Source organism: Tursiops truncatus, chromosome 20, assembly GCF_011762595.2.
Source record: "Tursiops truncatus isolate mTurTru1 chromosome 20, mTurTru1.mat.Y, whole genome shotgun sequence".
Classification (NCBI taxonomy): domain Eukaryota; kingdom Metazoa; phylum Chordata; class Mammalia; order Artiodactyla; family Delphinidae; genus Tursiops; species Tursiops truncatus.
This window is the reverse complement of record NC_047053.1, coordinates 58392869-58416170: the sequence shown is the minus strand read 5'-3', so window position 1 is coordinate 58416170 and position 23302 is coordinate 58392869. Positions and strand designations below refer to the sequence as shown.

General features: G+C 45.5%; 1 long non-coding RNA gene across 2 annotated transcripts in view; it reads left to right on the top strand.

The window, feature by feature from the left end:
- Positions 1–233: 233 nt before the first annotated feature.
- The window catches only part of LOC117309489 (uncharacterized), a 31061-nt gene continuing 7992 nt past the window's right edge, over positions 234–23302 (top strand). The window contains exons 1-3 of one of the 2 annotated variants that reach the window (XR_012328382.1): positions 234–369; positions 696–803; positions 19074–19147. This is a non-coding gene — a long non-coding RNA (uncharacterized lncRNA). Of the gene's footprint in view, positions 370–695; positions 804–3811; positions 4454–7802; positions 7859–19073; positions 19148–23302 lie in introns of those variants that run through there. The other variant, XR_012328381.1, reaches the window with a different exon arrangement.

Sequence of the window (23302 nt, the reverse complement as noted above, 5' to 3'; positions counted from 1 at the left end):
TCTTTTGGGGAGCGGGGGTGTTTCCGTTTGCACTCCCCGGAAGTTACCGCGGCGACTGATGCTCTCCAGGAAACGGAATTGATCTCTTTGTGACGTAAGAGGCTTGGGATGGCCGCGAGTGAGAGGGTTTGCAAGGTCGGGGTGGGGAGAAGGGCTTGCGCACAGGGCCTGAGTTGCCCCCAGCGCGGGGAGACCCTGAGGTCTGGGCAGCCTTGTCTGCTGTCTGGAGCAACGGAGAGGAAGAGGGTGGACGCTGTACCGCGCCCACCGCCGGGCGGAGGAAACTCTGAGAAGCCCCGAGGGAGTCTTCACTCCAGGGGAATATCAAGCCCTTCCAATTGCTCCTGCCACATATAGACTCACTCTGCTGTATGTGTTCCTCATGTACATGCCCTTTACCCCTCACTTTCTTCCTCCCTAATTCTGCAGGTCTGAACAAGGCCTGGAAATCTGCATTTCTAACAAAATTCCTCCTTTCCCCATTTGATTACGCTGATAAGCAGGGTTTACCTTATAACTGATTACCGTTATAAGTTACCCTAAAGTCATATCACCCCTGCTATAAAGCCTGGGCAATGCTATGCATACAAGTTTGTCTGTCCACAGAGGATGTGACTATAACGTAAAGAGGATGAAGACAGTCTCGGTACGTACTTTACAGTCACCCCTGTACACACACGTTTTGCTCGCTGCAGGTGGTGCAAACCTTACATGAGGGAAGACTGAAAAGCTTTTAAGGGATTTTTCAAAGTTTAAAACTGCCAGTGCTACTTCATGATTCACCAGAGGAAATTCACAAAAAGGTACCATTCTGCTGGCCTGGGTGTTGTCCCCAGTTTTCTATCACCCTCTTCGTCTCTTTTCCACCTTCTCTTTAGCTTCCTTCCTACTTAAACATTTCTTACTGGGTAAGAGAGCAAGGTTGAAAGCACAAGGATGCCCAGAAGAAAAACTACGAATACACTCTGCTTGGTTAAAATAAAGTACACTCAGCATCCCAGGTGAGGTACCTGCTGCCTCCGCATGGCCAAATGGACTTGGTCGTAGCAGAAGATACCTGCCCCCTTTTGCTTCTCCTCCCATGGCCTGGTGGATGTGCAGGTTGCCTTCCTCCTATTTGGTTCCTGGAGATTACTGGCTCTGGGGCAGGAACTGGGCGGCTGAAGGCTTCTTTCTCTGGGCCAGTTTCTCTTTTGGATCATGCAGCTTCAGGTCCCTCCACAAACGCATCATTTGCAGAGTGCTTCTAGATTTGCCTGACCCCCTAGAAATCCATCTGTTGTGTTACTCTCACTGATCCTGGTCATCAGAGTGGCTGTGTCTCTCCTTTCTCTGTCACCTTTGGCAGTGATCTGATGCCCCATTGTGTGTTCCCCATCACTGGGGTGTGTACCTCGCCAGACTCAACCTGGGAGTCTTAACACTGTTTACTGGAGAGTGAAATGGAGACTCCGGCAATTAAAGAGAGGGAGGTCTCGGTCTCATGCCGGTGCTACCTGGGGCTCTTTGATAGGAGAGTGGCCTCTGCTTTCTGGTCCCCCTTCTCCGAAGGATCCCCTCAGAGAAGGCAGGGGATGGTCCAGGAAGGGGAAGAGATGGGCTCTGGGGACCCTTTGGGCCTTGGAGGTTAAACTTGGAGCTTTGGGAAATTTTCAGCAGGCCAAGATTCAACTGTGCACTTAAATTTTGTAGAGATGGAGAATGTCCAGCTTCCCCTTTCCCCTCTTCACAAACCTATAATCCTTCCAGGGTTTCCACCAACATACCTCTCCTGAACATATACTGTGTGCCAGGAACTCTGGTGGGTGGTGTGGGGATCCTGATGGAACAAACAGATCTCTTTGAGAGCATCTTGGAGGAAATGGCATTAATTACGGTACCGGGGGGAAGAGCTTAGCACATGAAATGGTCCAAATTAAATGGTATGAAACTCGGCAGGCTTTGTGCACAAGAGATAAAGCAGTGTTGAAGACAGTGGCCATGTATCCTCAGGCCTGAAACACAGTCTTTCAACTAGTTTACGAATCTGGAAGTGGCTCCCGCTTTCCTGCTCTGCCAACAGTACTAAGTTTAACTCCTGCCTGTCTCCATTCCATTCAACATGGGCATGTGTACTTTTCCATCATCGATCCCATGAGGTCCCTAACTCAAAGGGCCAAGAAAGGCCGGCAGGAAGGGGACCTGGATTTCTGGCACTTTCCCCGAAGGAGCCCTTAGCAGACTTGGCTGCATTCAGGGAGTTCCTTTGAGGGCAATGAAACAGAAGTTCACCATGTGCTTATTAGAGGTTACAGCCTGCTAAAAAATGATGGGGCACGTTACCCAGAAACATCTAGCTATTTCCTTTGCCAGCCACAAGCATATAAGTTGAAAGGTCTGAGGGAGGAGATCATTTCGTCTTCCCTTCCTTCCTCCCTTCTTCCCTCTCTCCCTCCCTTCATTCCCTCCTTCCCCATCTCTCTCTTTCTTGACAGGTGTCAGAGGTCGAGGTTGGGGGGAAGGTTTGTTCAAGCCCCCCATTTTAACAGAATGAGGAAGAGAGAAACTCTACACCAGATAACTAATCAGAGACGTTGTTTTTGCTTTGGTAGCTACTCTAAGGAAAAAACTGTTTGGGGGGGCGGGGATGAGGGGCTGGGGATTGAACCCGACCAAATTTTAAAACGCAGCCTGGCACAGCTCCAGTGCGAGCATCGTTAGGTAAATGGTGGTTTACCTATCCCGCGGAATACTCCAGAGAAGTGAGCACGTGAGGACAGTGCCTAACGCCGGCGGTCTCCAGGCTAGCGGCGGAGCGAGAGGTGTTTCAGTGGCTTGACTAGGGGCAGGGCGCGGGTCCCCCACTCCCTGGGGATCCACGGCGCCTTGCTTGCCGGGACCCAGGGTCCACCCCACCCTCCCAGCGTGGAGGCAGTGCCATCTGCGAGCTCCCAGCGCCGATCTCACGCACCCATTTTTCCAGCCACCACCCCTCCTCAAAGCGAAGAGGTGGGCGCCTGGCATGCGCGTCCTGCTTCTTCTGCCCGGGCTCTCCCATCTTCTCCACTTTTGCGCCCGACGTCCCAGGACAGCGGAGCAGGACACGACCCTGAGAGGGCGCAGCCTGCGCGCCTCGAGCGCGCTCAGGGCTCGGCGAGGATGCTTAGCTGACTGCAATGGCCGGGATGCAGACCCCAGCTCAAATCCCTGAGGAGAATATCCTCCTCCCCTTCCTTCTGGCTCCCTTCTCCTGCCCGGCTCTGCCCAGCTCAGCCCCGCTCCTCTCCAGCTCGGACACGGGTACTAAGCGATCCTTCGCGCGCCACTTTGCGAGGAACTTTGGCCGCCTCCCCTGCGCCAGCCGGAGAGGGATGTTAACGAGGGAGCGTGACCCTGCGCTAAGAGCCGGCAGGCTCCTGCGCCGCGATTGGCTGCGGCGAGGCGGAAGGATGGCGTTATGCAAATGAAGGGGCGGGTCCTTGCCGCGCGGGCCCCGCCTCCTCCCCTTGGGGTTAGTGTGCTTGTGTTTAGCTCTGGGGAGAGTCAAACTGGATTCCATAGGGAAAGCCTGCAAATCACTTCTATTTTAGCAAGGAGAAAACAGAATCTCCGTTCAACAGGGTCCACCTCTCTCTCTCTCTCTCTCTCTCCCTCTCCTCTCCTTTCCTCTCTGTCTTTCCCTACCCCCCCTCCCCCTTTCCCCACCCCACTCTCCCTCTCTGGTTTATCTGTCTAGGGCAACCAGCGTCCTCCTCATCTATACGCACCAAAGAAACATCTTTGGTTGGGAGAGAAGGAGGAAAAAAACAAAAAAAGGGAGAGAGAGGAAAAACTTGCCTGGTAGTGGAAAATGACACTTGAAGTAGCAAAGCCGGCAGCGCGAGTTGAGTCTATTGTTTCTTAAGTTGCCCTCAGGGTTTTTTTTTTTTCTTCCTGCTTCAAGTGAACGGTACCCCTACAAAAGGAAACTCCAGTCCCTCCTGTCTTCCACCGGCCTGTGATCATTACAAAAAGAAAAAGAAAAAAAAAAGCACCCAAACCAAAAATTAACCAACCAAACAATCCCCAACAGCCAAGCATACATCTCTGTTTTTTAAATTTTGGTCTTTTTGTTGGATTGTCCCTTCCTTTTTTCTTTTTTTTTTTCCTTCGGGTTATCGCTCAGTTTTGAGCGAAGGTTTACATTTTTTAAAAATTTGCTATCCAGCCCCCCTTGATCTTCTAGCGCGAGTTCAACGACTCAAAAAAAAAAAAATCTCTGGCTGGCGTTTTTCTTTCCTTTTTTTTTTTTTTCAAATTTTCAAGGGGGAGGAGATTTTCCACAAGAAAAGGTTGTTTTCATGTTTGGGATTCAGCAAAGCATCGAATGGAGTGGAAGCAGCATGAAGGAAGAGCCGCCGGGCAGCTGCAGGAACGCGGTGCGGACGTGGATGCAGGGCGCCGGGGTGCTGGACGCCAACACGGCGGCGCAGAGGTGAGTACCGCGTGGGGACCGCGGCCGGGGAGGCAAGCGGCGAGCAGCAGAGCCCGGAGGTGGTAGCGGAAGCCGCCGCCCCGGGGCCGGGCCGCGCTCGTGCGTCTGCCGCTCGGCTCTGCTCGTCTCCGGGACTCCGCGCCCCCCGGCCGCTCTGTCTTGGTTGCCTGCGGCCGCAGAGCCGGGACCTGCCTGCGAGGAGCCCGCGCTTTACCGGCACTTTTCCCTGCCTGGTCTGTGACTGTTTTCATTTTGTTTTAAGTCTGAAGAGGCGTCTCACCAGTATGATGTTGGATATCTGTGTTTCTATGTGATTGCTGTTTCTTTTCAGGCCGCCTGTCTTTTCTTTCTTTCCTTCCTTTCCTATTTTTTTCTTTCTTTCTTTTCCTTGCCTTTTCTTCTCTATTTCTTTCCTTCCTCCTTCCTCTCTCTTCGTTCTTCTTTTCCTTCCTCCTTTCTTTCTTCTTTCTTCTTTCTTTCCTTTCCCCCCCTCTTTAAAAAACTTTCCTTCTCCTTCCTTTCCTCCCTTTCTTTCCCCCTTTCTTCTCCTTCCCTCTTCCTTCTTTCCTTCCTCTTCACTCTTTCTTTCTCTTTCCTCTTTTTCCTTCTCTTAACTCCTTTTTCTCCCCTTTTCTCTTTCCATGTCCCCCTAGAATCATCTCTTATTTCTCCTCTCTGGTTCTCCCTCTCTCTCCCTTTAGCTTTCAGTTTTTCTTGGTCCACCTGAAGAACAGCAACTCTTAACTTTAATTCTGATGTCTCCTAAAAGTCTTCCCCACCGTCTAGGACCATGGCCCCTTCTAGCCCCTTTGCCACTCTCAGCTCCTGGATGCTAGGCTGTATGGCCTAGAGGTACTGCTTTTGGAGATGGACCTGGGGGAACTTTCCTGGGCACCCTCAGTACCCTTTCTGGGGACTCCTGGTCCCAAGTGAGAAATGGTCCCCCCCCCCTTTTTTTAGGCCACCAGCTGGGCTTGGGGGAATGGGAGATCTGGTGGCTCCACGCTCTCTCCGGCCCAGAGAGGGCGGAAGGGGAAGAATGAAGATGACTAACTACATCACCCTCATCTTCTCCGGGCTGGGGACAAGTGTCCACAACACTGTTCCCATCCCCGATGATCATAAAGGTGGGGGTGGTTGGTAGTGAGAGTGAGTTGGGTAACTGGGCTAGAAACAAAAGGGTGTGTGTGTGTGTGTGTGTGCGTGCGTGTGTGTGCGCGCACCCTTGTGTTGGCCAGGTTGGGCTGTCAGTGGCCGCCCTGCGCCCCCGGCGCCCCAGGCTCCAGCCCCCGGGAGGGCGCCCTCAACCGTCAGCCCTTATTCATAGGATTTCTGGAAAGGGTGTGAGGATGTCTGCGGAACAGCGAACCTTTGTCAGGACAGGTCTTTTTTAAAAATCCCCAATTCCCTTTCCCACAGCGACCACTCCTGACTGCTCTGAGTTCCACCCGCAGATCCTTTTTCTCCACATGCTTTATTTGGGGGGGGGGGACAGACGGCTCCCCGAGGCCGGGCACCCGCGTCTGGGCAGGGGAGGCAGGGGGCGCATGAGGTTTCCCGGAGGATGGCTGCTGCAGCGAGGAGCTGGGCATGTTCCCCATCCATTCGCACCTGCGCAAGGGAGATTCGAGGGGGTGTCGAGAACCAACTCCCATGCCCACCCTCCCCCTAAGTTGTAAACGACCGGCTTTGTTCCACGATCGCGCGTCCCCTCATCCACCGCTACTTTTCTTCCTCCCCACGCAGCGCGCGTCAGGTCGGAGTAAACGCGTACAGCGTTTTGTCTCTTGCGCAAAACCCAAACAAAACTTTCACACCTCTTCGTCGGGCTCGGGGGGCGCGGAGGTCCTCGGCGGGGAGGACTGGCTGGGCGACAGCACGCATGTCCCGTCGCAGGCTGGGCCCGGGGCGCCTGAGGGAGCGTGTAGGGGGTCCACGGGGCGTTTTGGGGGCAGAGGAGGCGGGTGTTTGAGGGTTCGCGCGTGTGTAAGGGGTGACAAGGGGTCGCGGGTGTTGTCCCGCTGAGCCGTCTAACTCTGCGTCTTTGGCCGCAGCGGGGTGGGTCTGGCCCGGGCTCACTTTCCGAAGCAGCCGTCTTCCAATATGCGGAAATCCAACTTCTTCCGCTTCGTCCTGGCCCTCTACGACAGACAGGGCCAGCCCGCGGAGATCGAGGGGACAGCCTTTGCGGGGTTCGTGGAGAAGGAAAAAGTAAGTGGGCGCAGCGCCGCTGCCCCTCGCCTCCGGCCGGGGAGCAGGCCCAGGCCCCTCGGGAGGCGCGCTCCCCCGCGAGGACAAAGCATCCGTAACACGCCCCGCTCGGGGTCCCCCAAGCCGCTTCCCGTTCCGGGAGAACGCGGGCTCCTCGTTCCTGAAGTTCTGCTCCAGAGAAGTTCGTGCTGAGTCCCGAAAGATGGAGAGAGGCGAGCCCGGCTTCGCACTCCGGAGTCAAGGGCGCCGGGACGAACCCGCCCTCGACCGCGCGACCACGCGCGGCTCCTGCCTCTGCTGGCGCGGGCTCGAGCCCCCAGGCCCTAGGAACGGGATCGCCCGTGCGCGCCCCACGGAACTTTTTGGAAAGTTGGAGCAGTAAGGGTCGGGAGGGCGGCAGAGGGATCCCAGCTGGCCGCAATTTCTGCTGCTCCCGGGCCTGTCCGGCTCCCAGGCCAGGGGTCCCCGCTTGGGGAAAGTTGCCTCGAAGTCGGTCCACTAGCTCACGCCGACCTCCCTCCCGCGTCTCTTGTGTCTTTGCGGCCTAGGACGCCAGCAGGGAGCAAAGCTCAGTCGTCCGCCATCCTCGGGGTAAACCGGCCTCTGCTAAGTTTCGCCCGAAGAGGCTTCACCCGAGAAGGCCCTGAGTGGCTCGAGGGCGGCCGCATTAGCGAGCGCGTACCTGGGCCCAGGTGTGGCGCCTCGGCCCCGCTGGGCCGCTTTCTTTCTTCTTCGCCGTCCTAAGGCTGGGTTCCTCCGCTTAGCATAGACTTCATGCCCAGGTCCCTTGCGTTCAGCGGGCTAGAGCGGTCAGGGCCTTGGTGGCTCCCGGAGAGCACGCAGAGGGACTCCTCCAGCCGTGGGAAGGGAGAGAACCCGGGGTGGGGGGGACGGGGGGGGATCCGCCCGCCCGATTCCCAGCTGCTGTGCTTGGGGGCGGGGCTGCCTTCCAAACTCTCTCGGGCTGGACCAGAGGCCCTCAGCCGGGAACTGGGGAAAGGGGTCCTGGCTGTGCTTCTCCGGGACAGTCGGCCTTCCATCAGCCTCGGAGCCCCATTCTTTGTTTGTTTGTTTGTTTCCTGCAGATCCAATCTCACTTAATTCTCCTCCGTTCCCCTATCCCCCGCCCCTCCCCCAGGAATGAGGACGCAGCGGGATTTCTACGTTCGCCTCATTGACTCCATGACAAAACAAGTGAGTTTCTTAAATTCGCGCCGCGGGGGTGACTCTACGGCCGCGAAATTTGGGAGAGTCAAGAAGCCGGCTACTCCTTAGCGGGAGGGCTGGGACTCGAACTCTCAATGCCAGGGCGGACCGCGCTCTCAGCGCAGCCTTGCAAGCGCCCCAAAGCACGTTGACTCGCCGCGCGGGAGATGGCTGGGCGGCCCCTTCTTCTCAAGGGAACTTCAGACCTTGCGATTTGAGACTACGGGGTGCTGCGCGGGGAGAGTACGGGCTGAACTTCCTTTGACCCGGACGGGGGGCCCCACGGGGCGCAAAGGTGCCCAGAGACCCTGGTGCAGACCGGGCTGAACTTGTGAAACCCAAACCGTCAGGGCCTCCGCCGGGGGCAGAGGTAGAGGAAGCGGGTGAGGGGCAAAGGCAGCTTCCCCAGGAACGGTGCGGTAGTCTGAGAGCGCGCTTGACCCACAGTTTTTAAAGAAGAGATGGTGGTGGTGGTAGAGCTGGAAGACGGAGCGACAATTGTCAGAAGATATCTTGCAAAAATCCCCCTGCTTTTGCCTCCAAGTTTGGCAAGAAGCCAGGCAGCGTGAGCGAGCTTGTGGTCTTAAAGGTACATAGACGGCATTTTCTTACATTCCCAGCACGCGGGTGCCGAGCGGTATACATTAAAGTTGAGTTATGGTTTAAAAGATACAATTATGAGACGAGTCAGAAAAGAGGTCTGACGTTTTTACGAGGCGCAGGGACATTTTTTCTTTTTAAGTAAAAGTTTAGGAATTAAATATCTGGTTAGGTGGTTGGAGGATTTCGTGACAAAAACGAAGACAGAAAAGTTACCCATTGTGTACTAACCACCAGTTCAGTGAGAGGGTAAGACTGGTTTGCTTGATGGCGGTTTTAAAAGATTCCCTTTAAAATAAGGGACGTTTTCATAATGCTGACTTGGAAGGTTTCAAATTAGAGTATACATGCATATTTAAAAATTATTTTTAGATACCCATGGCTTAAATATGTTGTACAAAATGCACGTTAATAACCTGTTGGGAGTTTTAAAATATACTCAGCAAGAACCAATTTAATAACAGCTAATTGTAATTATTACCTTCATATTTCATTGTGAACCAAGTGAAAAACATGAGGGTATGACATGTATTTTTTTTTTTTTTTTTTTTTTTTTTTTGGGGTACGCGGGCCTCTCCCGTTGCGGAGCACAGGCTCCTCCGGACGCGCAGGCTCAGCGGCCATGGCTCACGGGTCCAGCCGCTCCGCGGCATGTGGGATCCTCCCGGACCGGGGCGCGAACCCGCGTCCCCTGCATCGGCAGGCGGACTCCCAACCACTGCGCCACCAGGGAAGCCCGACATGTATTTTTTAAAATGATAAATACATATCTCTTGAAATCTATTTCAAGTTATTAGCCTAAAATATTTGACTTTCTTGAAGATCTGCTTTATTTCTTAGTTGATTGTTCAGAGTAAACGCACATTTATACTTTTGGTATTATTATTGTTTTTTATTATTATTACTATTACTGGTTTTGATCATTACGTAGGATAATTCCCTTTGATTTGGACGCTCTGTATTTTGTTAAATTTTTTTTTTTGCCAAGCAAAAAAATGCAAAAGCCTGATTTCAGTAACTTTTTAAACAAATGATATCAAAACAAAAGTGTCTTAAGTGGAGTTTTGTTTTTAAAAAATTGTCTTTGATACCCTGGATATCTTTTCCTGCCATTCCCATCAGAGGAAAGAAAAGATGGGAGGGGGAGAGGGAAAGTATGATTTCTAATACATATTCCTTATGTACTTATTACAGTTTATTTTTTAAAGAATAAAAACTCCCCACAAACCAGTATGTAAGACCTGTCTGCTTGTGAAACATTGGCCACTTAAATATTAAATTATCGGCAACTCTACGAAGTGGACAGTTGTAAGGAACACAAAATTAGGACATGTTTGACGTGATACCTTCTCTCAAAACTTTATTTTAGGCCCCGTAAACCAAAAGTGCCACAAGAATTGATCTTCCCATTATGAGATGAAATGACTTTACACACTCTTCTAAGGAGGAAGAATAATCTTGATTCTTATAAAGCAATACATCTAATATCATTTTACTAACAAGGTCATAGAACTTAGGGAAAACTATAGCTTAAGGCATTCTTTGCACGGCTTCATAAATTCTATCGTGGTGGGGATGGGACCAGAATAAGATACAGTGTAGTAATAGCAGGTATAAGAGGGTTACTTGCCATACTGTGACATCTCACTGAAAGTTAAAATCATCAAATTATAAATGTAGGCAATTATATATTTTGGTGGGGAGTGACCTGAAAAAAAGGCTTAGTAATTATCTGAATTTAGTCTAAAAATATCAAGAAAAAAGATTTTTCCAGGCATACCTGTTTGCTTTCATAATAGTTGTCTAATGCCTTCTCTGTAGCTTTTACTTTGAAAGGCAGTCCCTGCCCGTTATCCGGTTGCTTCTTCCTTGATTATGTGCTGTAAGAGTTTGGGAAGTAGGTGAGCTTCTTGTGTACACAGCTAATACAGTAGTCTTCAAAAAGCAGATCAGCGTGGACAGCATGACTTTCCTCAGCTGTGACATAATTACTATGTTTTAGCTTCGAAGAGTAAAACAGTGGATTCTCATCTAGCTTGAAATTATTCTGTGATAATTAAATGCCAAGTCGGATTTTTAAGTTCTTAAATTTTTGATTTTAGCTAAGTGTGCAGTGACCCCTTCAATCAGAAGTAAGTCTTGACAGAAGGTGACCGATTAAACGGTTACTATTTTTTTCCCCCTGTGAAATTCTTCCAGGTAGATTGACTCAGGATTTTGATAGAGTGCAGAATGGAATAATTTCAGTGACTGATGAGTTCTAGTAACATCATAAATTTCAGTGGGAATAGCTAAGCATAGTTCAAGTGTCTCCTCTTAGCTGCTTATTTATCATAACATTTTTCACGTCAGAGATGCAGCTTTATGTATGTGATGTCATAGCTTTGACTCACAAGTTGGGGTTAAAACTTGGAATCTTTGGCAAGCAAAATTCAAAACTAGCTGTGCACTTTATATTTTCATAGAATGTTTGTGATCTTGAGTGGAGTTAGCAGCATTGAGATCAAACAGAAATGTACTCAATCAACCAAGATGTATTGGTAGGACACAGTATTTCACACCTTTTCAAAGTGTCTCATTACGCTATTTGGGGTAATGACTCTTAATTTTGGACTCAACCAGGAAAGGGAAAGCTTTATTAGAAGTGAATGTGTAAGGATCTGAGCCCTCTTATCCCTATGCTTTTCTTATAAAACACTAAGGATATAATTATATTTAAAATATTTGTCCACAGCCGCATAGCACAGGGAAATCAGCTCGGTGCTATGTGACCACGTAGAGGGGTGGGATGGGGAGGGTGGGAGGGAGGGAGACGCAAGAGGGAGGAGATATGGGAACATAGGTATATGTATAGCTGATTCACTTTGTTGTAAAGCAGAAACTAACACACCATTGTGAAGCAATTATACTCCAATAAAGATGTAAAAAATAAATAAAATAAAAGCGTTCTATTTCTGAAAAAAATAAAATATTTGTACACCAACTAGAAAATAAGAAGCTTGCTTTTGGGAAGGGTTTTTCAAAACCAAGTTTAGCTGGACTAAAAATAGGGTTCTTCTGTTTTTTGTCATTGCTGTTTTTGGTATTCCATTAGTGAGCATGCAGAAAGGCCTGTAGGATCCAGAAGTTTATGGCTGTTGCATCCGGAAGCAGTATCTACTGCAGAAACTCAAATGAACTCAGTGGGAGACGTCTGAGTTTTAATGCGCCTCAGTTCAGATTTTCCTGTAGTATCTGAGATATAATTACATTCTGTGATTGCTTCAGTGAGTTATCTTTAAATAGTTTTTAAAAAAAAAAAAAAAAACCTTTAACTTATCTGCCCTCTTACCATCTTGCTTTGAAAAAAGGGACATTTTTATAATTCAATTAGAGAGTACCAAATTCCATAAAGTTATCAAAAACAAAACATTCCCTGCCCCCAAACCAAAGCTCTTTTTTGGAAAGGGAAAAATAATAAGTCACATAATCCTTGTGTGTATGGATTTGAAGGTAGGTGATATGGTGAGGGGACCCCTAAAAAACCCCAGGGCAGTGGGAAGTCTAAGGTACAATAATCAGAACTACTGTTATAGTTCTCTTTCCAGCTAATCTTTATATATTTGTTTTGATGTTCCTGGTACTTTAAGTTATTGATGCAAGTGCATTTTTTCCTATTGATTGTTTCATCATATCCTGCCACAGCTACATAGATTTGATTAACAGCCCTTTCTGTTCATGGTTCTTCATTGGTAGATAAGCACATTTTTAGTGTATCAATATGTTCCTAAGGAATTCAACTAGGCCAGCAGAGAGGTTCTTTCATATATTTGGGGAAACAAACAAAAAATGACACGGCAAGTTTATAGGTAGGAGCTGTATTTTAGCAGCTGTCTCTCTTCTTTGGTAACATGTCAAAAATGCAGGTGATTTGAATTTTCTTGCATATAGAGGAATGAAGAAGTGTGGAATTTTTATGCATGATCAGGACCTGTGTTTGGGAAGATGTAGACTCATCACAGTGGAAAATGTGTTGTTTGGAGTCTGGGGGTGAAAACAAAGCTGATGGTTTTGGAGAGATTGCCGGAGCCAGATGGCCTAGTACTTTCCCAGTCTGGCGGTCCAACTGCTCCCTCCTGGATAATATACAGCCATTTGTTTGGGGATATTTACGCTAGAGCTGTTTCCATGTGAATGTTTGAACAGCATTAAAAACGAACATATTAGTAGTGATGCATTTATCGAATTTGTATGACTACACAGTCTGTTCTTGTGTCTTATGTTGCTGAGAGGAATGCAGAAGTGTCTGGATGTTGGTGAATTGTTCATACAGTTGTTGAGCAAGAATGATTTGGTCTTAGTGATTAAACTATGTAAGCATTTGGAAACTAATTGAAGTAATGGCAGCACCTACCTGGAAGCTCAGTTGTGAAAATTAAGTGAATTCATACATGGAAAATGCTTAGAACAGTGACTAGCATACATTAAGTGCTTAATAAATTAGATGCTTTTATTATTTTATTATTATTACTATTATTACCCCATTGAGTTGACAAAGCCAGTTGTATCTACTAATATAGTTGTAAATGTAGTTATCATATGAGTGAAATATCTTTTATTACTGCTAGAAAGAGAAATATTGCATGATATTGTTAGAATGATTCAGTTTTTATCTTGGTGTTTGAATAATATGAGAGATTTTATTTGAGACACAAAAGATGCATTCTGAAGCTACCTGCTTTTGGTGCACGTCCTCTTTTTGTTCAGGGCTGTGGTGTAACTGAACAGCATACTGAATATGATATTCCTATGCAACTTCCCTAATTCAGTTCTGCAAACAGGCCTGCTTAGCTGCTGAGCTTAAATTACATCTTTGCAATTTGTTCACCAGTAGCCAAGCTGCTAAGTGAAGCAAAATAATTTTTTATTTCACTATTAATTTTGGATTGCTGTTTGATACAGTTGTTTATGAAACGTCAAATTTGTAGTGTTTTCTTTGGCACAGGTTAATTTTTAACTAAGGCTCCCTCACCTACTGGAAATTTCTCAAACCGCATTAGCTAACACTTTTTTTTTTTTTTTAATGACAAGCAGTGGAACTTGGTGGTTGAAAGTAATGATTAATATTACAGCATGTTGATAACAGGTGTTCATATTTTTTTTATTAGTTTTGATTCTTGGTAATTTGCTGCCAAAGTCGTGTTGACAATCTGTATTTAGAGGACACTTTACTTCTGGTTGAAGGAGATACTTTGTACATTCATGAATGTATTCTTTAAGGTGACAAATTAGGTTTGGCGTTTTATTCTGTATTTGGAAAAAAGAGTGATGTATTTTCAAGGTTACTGTTTTGATTTAAATGGAAAATTAGGAGTTTTTGTTAGTTATAGGTTACCTATCTACCTGTCTTCTTTCCTCCCTTCCTTCCTTCCTTCTTCCCTCCCTTTCTTCCTTCCTTCCTTTCTTTCTTTCCTTTCATTCTCTCTTTCTGTCTTTCTAAATTAATGATGACAAGTCTCCAATTGTTGGTTTGTAAACCAAGAAAGACTCCTAATGAAAACATTTTGTTCCTAAAAACCTTTCAGATTTTAATGAACCAAAGTCAAAAGTATTCTCTTTGCCCACTTTATTTTTGCATGGAACACAAAGAGTTAAAATTATTTGAAAAGTAAACAAAGAAAACTGTGCTCAATTCCCTGTATTTCTTTCCGCGTGCCATTGAGGTGTGATCCCTGTGTAAGTTCACCGTGTATTTTCTGTTTTACTATGCGGTCTTTATCTCAATTAACTTTTAAGACCCAGTGATGTTTTAGAAAGGTGGAGATGAACCACAGTTCACAAGATGCCTTCTAAAACAGTGGCAACAGAGGCAGATTTTTTCTATTGATTGATTTCTTTTCAAAGATGGTATAGGTTAATGTGTAATTGGGCATTTGAAACTGATGGCATTTCATCCTCTCACAGCAAACCTTCTGGCACTATTGTTGTGTAAGAATGTGAAAGTTTGGGCTGCCCTGGTGGCGCAGTGGTTGAGAGTCCGTCTGCCGATGCAGGCGACACGGCTTCGTGCCCCGGTCCGGGAGGATCCCACATGCCGCGGAGCGGCTGGGCCCGTGAGCCACGGCCGCTGAGCCTGCGCGTCCGGAGCCTGTGCTCCGCAACGGGAGAGGCCACAACAGTGAGTAGGCCTGTGTACCGCAAAAAAAAAAATTATTCTTGAAAAAACCCTCAATCAGAAAGTCAACAGAGTATTTAAAACAATTGTGATATTTTCATTATTCTCATTAGAGGAGAACATTAAGGGAGGCTAGTATATCCGAAGAATAAATCTGCTCCAAACATGTCAAGTTTTGACAACTCGTTTATCAGTTTCACTAGGTGTTTAAAGTTGAGATGAAGTTCGTGCTGTTTATTCTTTTCCTTTTTTTCCTGTACAAGCAGTCCTGCCACCTTAAGGGATTTATTTGCATTGGCAGGATTAATGTAAACATCATTTTCTATTTGATATTGTATTTTGTTGTTGTTGTTTCTTAGGTTAAACCTCAACTTGCTTCACCATCAATTCATTTAATTAAATAATATATTTGATATGCTTCCTCTCCCCTCCTGCCCATCTCTGGAACAGGCCTCCCATCCTTACTCCTTCCTGATGAACACACTGATTTCTTTGAACCGCTGTTGTTTTTGTCGCTTTCACGGCAGACCTCCCTTCCTCCCAGTGAGCAGACACATGACTTACTATGGAGGTTGAAGATAAGCCTTCTTCTTGGTGTTTCATTGTCTACCTCCTAAACCAGCTGTCTGTTAAAATGGTTTCACTTAAAGTAGTCAATGCTGTTTATATGCTTCTGTGATCTCCCAACTGATCCGGCCTCAACGAGCTTCACTCACACCCCACAGAGGCACATATTAAATTGGGAAAACAAGCAGAAACTTCTCCCTAAACTGGTGTTAGAGGACCCTTTTCCTTTTAGGCTCGAAGTCTGCGTTTGCTGAACTGTGAACCAGTCTTGACGTGTGTACTGAATGTACACGGTAGAATTTGATGTGTGTGAAAGCTGGAGGGAGAACTTGTTGACATTTTTAAAAAGTCTGTTTTATTGTTGACACTACATCGGAGACATTCATCACAATAGACTTATCCTGTTTTCCTATGTTGGATCTCATCAGAATGTCGATTTCTTGGACCATACTTTTATATGATAGTGTGCTATGTGTGTGGTGTGTGTGTGTGTGTGTGTGTTTTAACAAGCTTTTTCAGTAACAAAAACTCCTTAGGAGAGGTTGGAGGTGGAGCTGCCTTTGATGGAGTTTCACTGTATAGCTAACTCTATTACACTGAGGTTCTAGATTATTACTCTATTTCCAGGATTTTAGTTCTACTCCTTAGGAGAGAGAAAAGACTCTCTGGTTCACTTGTTTTTATTTCAGAAGTCACAGAAGCAGCAAGCACTTCTTTGTCTGTGATTATGTGCTGAGAAGTATTGTTCTGCTGAGGCCCCAAGGAAAGGGACAGAAGAAACTTCATGCTTCCTTCCGTCCCCAGAGTTTAACTATTTCTGAGCAAAAATCCAAACTCATGCTTTCATTTTTCTATGCTTGACGTAGAGAAAGATTCTCCATTTTGACTCTGCTGCCAGAAGCGAAGTGGCAGGTTGAGATTGGTAGAGATGTATTACGGAGGCCCTGGGCCTTCAACGAATGATGTTCAGTCACCAAAGACAAAAACATGGAATACCTGGGAGACCATGGATCATCTACTGTTTTGGGGGGTCGTCAACCTATTTTCACTGCAGCATATCTTTTTTTTTTGTGGTACGCGGGCGTCTCACTGTCGTGGCCTCTCCTGTTGCGGAGCACAGGCTCCAGACGCGCAGGCTCCGGACGCGCAGGCTCAGCGGCCACGGCCCACGGGCCCAGCCGCTCCGCGGCATGTGGGATCTTCCTGGACCGGGGCTCGAACCCGTGCCCGATCCCTGCATCGGCAGGCGGACTCGCAACCACTGCGCCACCAGGGAAGCGCCCTGCAGCATCTCTTTAATTGAGTATCATCACGGGCCCACTGATTTCAGTGGAACCAGCAGCCTCAGTAAAAAATAATATTGGTATTATCTAGAAAGACTCAAAATGAGAAGGTCTGATGTAATTGATACTCCTTTCTCCTCCCAAAACCAATTTTTTTTTTAAACAGGAAGGAAAACCCCATTAATACCTGTGAATTTCATTTACCAAGTTACTTGTATTAGTTTAGCATGACAGAAAACTAAAGTTGAACCAGAGGTTTTCAGGGGTATTAAGAGAACGTACAAAACATGTAGTGATAATAGGATTTCGCAGAAATGCATGATAGAATGTTTTAGCACCATGTATGAGATCTCATCAGTTATTTACAGTGTTTCTTTGATTTTTTAAAGCAGTGATTGCAGTAGATCAGGCAGATGTAAGTTTTGGTTTTTAAAATATTTTCAATTAATGCATTTTCTTGAGTAAAGCAACTTCTTGGGTATTTAAAAGGTCTTTTAAGATTGCAGGAATGCATCATCAGTGCATGCTAAAACTAATGGGTGAAAATTTAAGTCATAATATGATGTTAACATAATCTAGATGATTTCCCCAGAAGATAGCTATGAATTACTTAAAGTAGTCACTTTACAGCACACAAATCCGGCTGTGCTCTCTGGTGGGTGGCAGGCATCCCCTTAACCAAATGGTCAGAGTTTACTGCATTAGTGGAACCAGTTGACAGTGTGATGTGATACAAGGAGAACTCAGCATCCTGTCTGTGGCATTCCGGGCCTGAATTACATAACTTCAGGCTAAGCCTGAGGGAACATTAGACAAACCCAAATTGAGGATGTTCTACAAAATGGCCTGTATTCTTCAAAACTGTCAGTGTCATGAAATACAAAGACTCAGGAATATTCCTTTTTTAAGGAGATATGACAACTGAATGTTGTGATTGGTATTGGTTTTGTTGTTGTTTGCTATAAAGGACATTACTGGGTATTTGGTGAATCTCAGGTGTTGATTAGACTATTGTATTGTACCAATGTTAATTTTCTGATTCAGATAATTGTGCTATGGTTATGTAAGAGAATTCCTTGTTTTAAGGAAATACATTCTGAAGTATTTAGGGCATGTCTGCAGTTAACTAATAAATGGTTCAGGAAAAGAAAATAGAGAAAGAAAGAAGAATAAAGCAAATTTACTAAAATGTAAACACTTGAGGCATCTGGGTAGAGTATCGTGGAATTCTTTATATATCCTCACAACTTTTCTATACATCTAAAATTCTATACATCTAAAATTATGGCAAAATAAAACATTAAAACTATAGGGTTATAACAGGCTAACCATAAAAAATGCTTTTGATGGGCCAATGGTAGAGAAATGTTTTCTCCTTATACAGGTACTTTTTCTCATTTTTTAATGTGTTGCAATTTCTGTTTTGTACTGGAGTTAGGTAACAAAGCCAGAGCCTGCTCTGAGGGTCTGCACACAGAGTGTCATAAGCTGTCCTCCATCATTTACAGTTCTAGAAGTCTCAGGTTCATAAACAAGCACATTCCTGACAACTATAAGTTAGTTACTGCAGTTTTTGTGTGTCCTAAAAAAAGGATAGTCTCTGGTTAATTTAAGTAGTTTCATCACCGAGAAACTGAGTTATCTGAATGTGTGAAAGTAATTTTATTAAGAATTTGAAGCTGTGTTATATTAGTATTACGCAGTGCTACATTGTCAAGTTAGTTAAAATGTATCCCCATGCAGAGCTCTGCTCTACCCATAGCTGTGAGCTTTTCTCTGGCCCAGGTATTAACATGTAGATCTCCCAGTAAGCACAGGTCTCAAGGAAACTTCCAGCGACCTTAAGTAACATGTTTGTACACATATTACTAAAAACATCTTGGCTGGTGAGGTGGTTTGGGACTCCAAATTTTGAGAGTCAGATGTAATTCTTCTTAGTTGAGGGAGATAACTATGGCTTAACTCCCCGCCCAACCCTGCCCTTCCCCCAGCATACGCGGGCGAGTATTACTGTTTGGGTGGTTATCCTCCCCAGAGAGCACGTTTTCAACCTGTAGGCAGGAAGGATTTCTGGATTGATGAATCATCACAAGACAGTGAGTGGACTCATAACCATAGCCTCACTTGTTTTCTGCTACTTACCTCTAGAATATTACATGTTGGAGTTGGAAGTAATAAAATGAGGCGACAAATACAAATCATTTAAAAATAAAATCCATGTGCTTTTCTATATTTTAAATCACTAGTATCTCAGTCTGCTAAGCCTTCGGGGTTTTTCCTTCCCCATTATTAGATTTATTTTTATTCTGAATTGAAGAGAGAACTGTGGTTGTCTTGATGACAGAAGCCCATTTCCTACAAGGATCCAAAGATGTGCATTATAATAAGGTGGTTGATGGGACAGAGAGGAACATATCCCCTTCCACTCAATTTGGGTTGATCCTTAACAACTGTCTTAAAACAATCAGCCCAGTGAGGCCTTTGGCTCTGAAAGCTAGTTGGCCTTGCAGCACTGGTGAATGGTCAAGAACTCGATTATGGTAGTTTGTCCTCTGCTACTTGGTTCCATTCTTAGCTCAAATCGTGCCTTTGTTTACAGGCCGTAGCGTATGAAGGCCAAGACAAGAACCCAGAGATGCGCCGAGTCTTGCCCACACACGAAATCACGTGCAGGTAAGAAATACCTTGTTCCTTCCCTTTAATTAGCAAAGAGAAGATGAATTTGTATCTCAAATCTAGGTGAATCAGGTCTATTTTTGGGTATATGTTTATCTTCTGTTAGACAATCTAAAAACTGTTAGATGTGAGTATTTGGTAGTAAAGTGTCAGGCATCACAGTGGTTCTCAATTATTTATTAGATTTCATCCTAAAAGACGTATGTTTCCATTTTGATATCACATTGTTAATGGGTGCAAAGCAGTGCTGTCCCCTTTTTCCTTTCAACCCTTTCAGTGTTAATATATGTGCTCAACTGCATTGCTAGTAAAATAAGAGTTCTGTTGATGTCCGCAGAAACCTCTGCTTGGGTAAGACGTGAAAGTTATAGTTCCCCTTTTTAATTCTTCCGCTTAAAAATGTGGCCATACATACATAGGCATCACTCCTCCCCACACCAACCCTGCATCTGATCTCTTAATCTTAGTTACCTTTTATATAACTATGACAGTGTAGCTAACATTTCTTAAATGTATCGAGCTTTTGGAAGGATGGCAAAGATGAGTCACTGAAAGGTATAAACATTCATGTTGTCCACAAATGAGTATCTTTATTTTTGTCTGAAGCTACCTTTGAAACCAGGCAAGCAGACCACATTCACTTCCGTGGCCTCAGCCAACCCTCCCATGGGAGAGAGTAAACCAGAGAACAGCCTTGTAACTTGCAGTTTAGGATTCTAATTCTTTGTAAAATAACACTGGCACTTTGCTTCTGATATATTCTGAGTAATTGGATAAAGCATGACGATGACATTCTGCACCAGGGAAGGGCTACTAATTGCTTTGTTAGCCACGCAGGCTCTCCTGGCACAGAGCGTTCTTGGCTCCTGACTGCTACTGACCAAACCATTTAGGACTTTAAGCTGCCGCTTCAGCATGGGTGGGTTTATTTGCTGCCCATGGACCTGTGGGGAAAGCAATCTGAAAACTCTACAGGTGGAAATAAAATAGAAAAGAGATTAATGTGTTTCCTTAGTGAAGTCCCAAATAGTAACTTTTTCTGTATCTATAATATGTATGTATGTCAAAATTTCTTTTTTCTCCTTTTAAAAAAACATACTGCTAATATACTATTCTAAAATATATAGGAGTTTCGCAAGTTTTCACTTCAGTGATTTGTAAAACTTGTTAATTGTTCTGAAAACAGGTTGCTTTTCTCTAACTTTAAAGCAGCAACAAAATCCAAAAATATGATCATGGATTTCTTAGAAGACATTATTAGGCAAAATTAGTGTTATACTGTATACAACAATTGCACAGCTAAAGCTGAGCTGCACTCTTCAGAATGAGTAAAATCATTCTGAAAAGCATTAAAAAATGATCTCCTTCATATTACTATTTTTCCAACCATATCTCTATTTTATCTTCCCACAATTAGCATGTTGTTAGAATGAATTTTCCATATTCTATTCCACGTGATTCCAGCAAACAGGAGACAGGAAGATGGATCTCAACCAATAGGCCAACTAATATCTATAAATCATAGATTTGCATCTCATATCTGCACTTGTTTGGACTATGCTAGAAATTCTTCTTAAAATACTAAAAGATATATTATGCCTTTCACACACAAGCCTACACTCTATTAATGCAGTTCATATTTTTCTTGTTCTTGAAATTCATTGGTCCAGAGTACTTTGGGTAACCCTATTGCATGAGCTGTCTAAAGGGCTTACTGCCATGGGACTGTTACTATTGTCTCTTTTTGAGACAAAACCCCTTTGACTTGACGGCACAGAACTCTTTCCATGGAATTCTGGGAGAGGTTCTGCATTTTTGGTAAACTGGAATCTATTATACCCATCATCATTATTACATTTTGCTCACACTTGATGATGAAACTCTTAAAAAGTATGGCCCCATGAAGGATTTTTAAAAGCAGGATGCATTCCACAAAGCATTTGATTATAAATGCATCTCCACATCCTGCGTTTAAAATGTGAATGGAAAATAGGAGCTCTGCTTGGTAGGTGAGTCCAGTTCCCAGCCCCCCAGGCAGGGCGATGCAGCTTTTCTCCCTTTCCAGTGAACAGGACAGTTGCAGGGGATGGGTGCTGTATTTAGGACGGCACTCTTTTCCCACTGTCAGTGCCTAGCACCTTGTGAACCATGAGCTCCCAGGGCTAGCCTGGCCCCTCGATATGGCTTGTCCTTCCTTCCTCTTTGGCTGGCTTATTCTCATTTTTTCCTTCCGATTCCCACTTAAGCATCCTGGTCGCTGGCCTGAGCGAGGCCCCCTTATTATGCATTCCTGTGAGATCCTGCGCTTTTCCCTCATAGCATGCAGCACATTGTAATTGTGTGTCCAAGGCCTGTCTTTCTTTGCTGGACTAAATGCTCCTTGAAGACAAAGAAGTTACCCAGTTTTCCTCTCTGCTTTAGTTGCCCATGTGTGAAATGGGGAGAAACTATTACTTCTCTCACAGGGCGGCTGTTAAGATTAAATGCCGTAATCCCCATAAATGCTTATCACGGTACCTGACACATAGTTAAGTGCCGAATGTCTATTGCTATTATTAATAGTAGCAGCAGGAGTATCAGTATTAATAGAAGCAGTGGAAGTAGTGGGGGCAGTAGTAGCAACATCTGCAGTGTCTAGTTAAGTACCTGGCACAGAGTTGCTCAAAGGGAAAGATGGTAAGAGAATATTGAAGGGAAGTGTCTACTAAAATGTTAACATGCCTTGTTCATTCTAGGTGTGCTGTTAAGGATATTTTCATTCATTCTTTTAGCACGTACGTAGGAGAGCTGACAGGTTAGCCTGGGAGAATGAAACCCAGAAAACATAACTAGACAGCACTGCAGAAATGGTGGCCTGGGATAAGAGGTGAGGCCAAGGACCACAGCTGCTCAGAGAAAGGAGGACATACTTGCAGGTGGGTTTTAGCTACAGGGATTGGGAGGAAGGTGACACAGGACCCGGATTTTAGAGGGTGCATGAAGGAGCGTTTTGGTCCATTTGTTGGCAGTCCAGGCACGATTTCTACGGGGAGAGGTCTGCAGATGGTGGGCCTTTGGCCTGGAGCTGGGCAGAGAGTCAGGGCGAAGGATAACCAACTTCTGAGGTCTTTTCTCAAAGGTGCAAGGTAAAGCTATGGGCTTACACGGGACTGACAAGGATGGGCAAATAGAAAGAGAAGAGGCCGTGGATACATTCTTGGGCAACAATCTCATTTAGTGTGTTCGAGAATTAGGAAAAAGAACCTTGAGGATACAGAGCATGGAAATAAAAGGAGGGTATTTCAGAGGCAGGGAGCCATCCACGTAATAAGTGTAGGGAGATCCAGATAAACTTGAAGACTGAGAAAAGCACCAGAAAGTCACTGGTGAACTTCAAGAGAGGACATTCAAGCTGGCGCTGAGGTCCAGAAGCCAGCTGTTATGGGGTTCAGGTGGCAAGGAGTGACGGCAGCTCTGGCAAGGGGACAGCTAGACAGTGAAGAAACCAACTCAAGAGAAAAGAAGGAGCGAGTCGTTTTTTCATTTTTTTAAGAATGGAAAAACTTACGTTGGTTAAACAGGGAAAGAGTGAACTTATTACTATTAATCGGACTATTCAGATTACTCATATATCTCATTCTCTAGCCACTTTGGCTAAATGGGGTAGATAATCTTGCTTTTTGTTGTAAAGCTTAGAGATGGAGCTGATGCTTTCCTCCTCTTGAGAGAGCCTCAACTTATGGGAAGAAGTTCCATGTCCCTAGGATGAGGATCTGCAGGCCTCATGACCAGGAAACATGTATACGTTTCTTGCCCTGATTTATGAAGCCATGTGTCAGTGCACTAGAGATACGCCACCTGTGTCATGCTGCTAAGGAAGAAACTCACAAGCTTGGTTTTCCCTGGACTAGCTTGTCCGAGGGATGCACAGTCTTGCTGGGGAGAGTCCACAGTGTATGTAGGACACTAGGTGCTGGGTCCCCACCCCTGTGATGGGCCACACTGCTCTCCTGCCACTTGGGTTGCAGGTTGAGAAGGGGTGTGAAGTAGTGGGAATCCTGCTCTGTGACAAAGCGAATGAGGAAGCTGCAAGCCTCCTGACAGATTCCGGCTTTAGGGAGCAAACGCCACGTCTGCGCCTGGTGCAGTGCCTGACAAACACAGTAGGAGTCT